The following is a 3,584-nucleotide window of genomic DNA, read 5'->3' as shown; positions in this document are numbered from 1 at the left end:
CCCCCCCCCCCCCCCCCCCCCCGAACTCCCAGGGGGGGTCTAGACTGGGGGCTCAGGCAATTCCCATCCCCGCATCAAGCATCCCTCTGCTCCCCGGGGTAAAAGGAAGAAAAAGCCTGGGCCAAGTCGCTGCAGCGCTGAGCATTAGGCAGCTCTTCCCCCCCTAGTCCCTGCCCTGTGGGAGGACGCCCATCCTTAGCCATCATGCTTGTCCTTGTGCAGGGATGGGAGGGTGCTGGGGTTGGGGGAAAAGGGGTGCAGAGGGGGTGGTTTGGCTTCTAACACTGGCACTTTGTATTCATGAGTAAATATTTGCTAATGGCAGCACAGCCGGGCGAATGTAAGGGAGCTGCTCCCCCCGCCGGAGCAGGCAGGGAAATGAATATGAATTTATCATGATTAGGTGAACCCAGCAGGGAGAGCGGGAGAGAGAGGGCTAGGCAGGGAGGGGGTGGGCGAAGATGGATCTGTGCAATAAAATTAAATAAGGACACCAAGTAGAGTCACTTCTCACGCGCCCGCCCCCCGCCCGCCCTCCCGCGTGTGGGGCCTCTCCTGCCTCCTGCGCTCCTCTGGCTTTGCTGATTTCTCTCTTTCCTTAAATTTATGAGGCCAATTATGAAGATGAGGTTGGAAGTTCTCAGAAGTTCACTAAATGCAAAGTGCGGTCCCTGCTGTTCCCATCAAATTAATTAACCAAGCGCTATTGATGGCCGGGGCGACGTCGGCGTGACGTGGAGCACGAGGGAAGGGCTGCTGGGATGCAGGCGGGGGGGGTCTGGCAGGGGGGCAGAGCTCCCTGCAGGGCATCCCCAGGGCCGGGGGATGCAGAGCAAGAGCCCTGCCTGGGCAGCTGGTGGGCAGCAGGAGCGAGGGATGCAGCGGGGGATGCACCATGTCCCGGTGTCAATGCTCAGCATCACAGTCTCTGTTTCCAGCACCAGTAGTCTCTGGCTGGAGGAAGATCCACCCGGGTGATGGCAGGGCTGCCCTGATGAGAAGGTGGCATGGATATGTGGCAGGATGCCGTGCCATGTCCCGTGGTGGAGGCCACAGCAGGGGCTGGTGGTCAGCATGAGCCTGTGCTAGGAGGAGCAAAGCCTTGAGCCGGTGCCCTCTTGGGCACCCCAGGATAGTCCCCCCAGCTGGGCGGGGGGCAGTGCTGACCATGATATCCCATGGGGGTGGTCTGCACAGGGCCTCATGCTTAGTAAACAAGTGACTTTACCTATGGCTTAGCAGGGATGGTGCTCCCAGGACAGGCCCACTGCTACCTTCCCCTGCTCCCCAAGTCCCAGCAGCCCGCCCCACCTCAGTTTCCCTACCTGCGCTATGGGAAACAACCTGCCTGTGACTTGCAGGTAAGATCTCATGAGCTGAGTGCCCCGATCCGACACAGCCCCTTGACCATCCCTAACCTTTGGATGAAGCAGCCTGGCTCTGTGCGGGGCTCAGGGAGAGGGTGGGCGGCTTCACGGTGGGGGCAGCAACCACGTGCCTAGAGCACACCAGCTCTTATGGGGCAGCGCCTGTGCCTGATGTAGCCATGTCGTGTGTCCCCCTCCTGGGGTGGGGGTCTAACATGACTCCCATGTCTGCCCTGTCCCATGGTGCTGAGATGCCTCCTTCATGCTCACTGCATGTGTGGGCGGCTGGGATGCTGCTGCAAAGCTGCTGCAGCGTGGGGGATGTGTGTCCCCAGACTGCTCAGGTTCATCTCAGACACTGGGCAAATGGCCCTTCCTTTGCCTGTCTCTGGGGGAAAATTCACTCAAAGCAGTTTATACATTGCCCAGATAAGTCTCAACACTGGCTGTGCTAACAGCAAGTGCTCGAGGTTGTAAAAGGGTCCAATACTGAGGCCCTGGATCAAACCCAGGACGTCTCCACTTGCTACACTGCCGCTCTGTAGTTTCCCTCCTTCTTGCATTTCCTGAGGCTGTTTGCTCTTTGGGCAGGGTCTGGTTTTCATTGGGTGCAAACAGCATCCCAGTTCCCGAGGAACCTTGATAGCATTTTGTGGCTGTGACACGTGGCCAAATAAAGGTTCAGTCCTCACCCCCAAACCAGCCTTGTTTCACACCGAATACATGTGCCGTAAGGCTCCCTGCTTGTACCACCCTGGCACAGGGACCTTCACCCTGTAGTGTCACGGGGTCCTTGACTTAAACCCTTTTGCATTTCCTGTCCAGGTCCAAGCAAACCAGCTTTTCGAGGGGTGAAAGATGCAGGCCATGTCCTCGGACCAGGGATCTCCCAGCAGGGCAAGGACACAGGGTTGCCAGGGGAGGCCAGATCCGAGCATCCCTGCATGCACCCGGCTCCTGGCATGGCATGGCTGTGCGTCCCACAGGGATGCTCCAGCCCCGTGGCCGGCTCCGGCCGCATGCCTCTGCCTTTCCCACTCCTGCTTCCCTTTGCTGGCTTTGCTCCTGCCCCGGTGATCAATGGGCTCTGGTCGGGCTGGAAAACAGCACAAACAGAGGCATTTACAAACCTGCTGTCTCTCCAACAGGGCCATAACTCAGGCTCCCCGTCACTGCGGGGAATGGGAGGCAGGCGCTCCTGCTCCAGCGGTGGCCGCAGTGCCAATGTTTCCCCTCTCGTGGTAAATGTGTTACTTGGGGATAATTTACCTGCTTATGTCAAGTTTTAAAAAGAAATAGACTGGCTGCTCTGCGGCTCCTGACAATCACAGCATGTGTGCGTGGACACACGTCTACCCGGAGAAAAAAAAAAATCACCTAAGCTGAAAGGAACAGTTTACAAACGCCTGGACTTCAGAGCTGCAGTCCCTGCGTGGAGTCTCTGGTGTCTAGTACTGAGGCTGAGCTCCCGCCATGGTCTGTCCCTCCTCGGGGTCTCCAGGGTTTGCAGCCACCCACTGGGCTCCCCAACTGCACCAGGGGCTGCTTGGTGCTGGGTGCCCCATGTCCCCCGCAACGTGCTGGGAACATCCCCTGCCCACATGCCTTCTCCGGGGCAGCAGACCGGGGTGGTGGGGGGATGCTGGTGCAGCCGCCCTATCGCCCGTGGTTGAGGACCTTACTGGGGACCCTGGGCGGCCGAGAAGCTGCTCCCGGCCGGTCCAGCCCCGATGCGGTGGGCTCGGGCAGGCGCCATCCTCGCAGGCAGCAGAGGGAGCTGGAGGACTGGGTATCGGCAGCAATGGGCAGGCTGCAGGCAGCCCGGGCCTGTGCTGGGGTCCTTTGGGCGGGCGGCTCAGCCAGCCCCATGTTGGGAGGATACCCAGCCTGCCCCCCAGCAGGGCAGCGGGAGGTGCTCCCAGCCTGCAGACTGTCCCCCTCAGCCCTGTGGTGCCACCCCTCTGACCCGGCTCCAGACACGCCACCCCTATGGGTGCCCAGCTCTGCTGCGGGTACCTCCTGAGCTGGTCCTCCGTCCCCCCTCTAGGCTTTTAGGGGCTCAGCACCCCTGCTTCATTTTGAGGGGGCCATACAACTTCTCCCTGGCTGCACCCCGCTGTGTCCCTTGCCCCCCCTGTAACCAGGTGGGGTGGGTGGCAGCGTGCTTCCCATCACCCTGAGGACCCTGGTGGGGGGGGCGCCTGGCTCGTGAGGCGG

This window comes from Pygoscelis adeliae, unplaced genomic scaffold (genome assembly GCF_000699105.1).
Source record: "Pygoscelis adeliae isolate BGI_AS28 unplaced genomic scaffold, ASM69910v1 Scaffold294, whole genome shotgun sequence".
NCBI lineage: Eukaryota > Metazoa > Chordata > Aves > Sphenisciformes > Spheniscidae > Pygoscelis > Pygoscelis adeliae.
The sequence above is the reverse complement of the archived record's forward strand: the minus strand, read 5'-3'. Positions refer to the sequence as shown.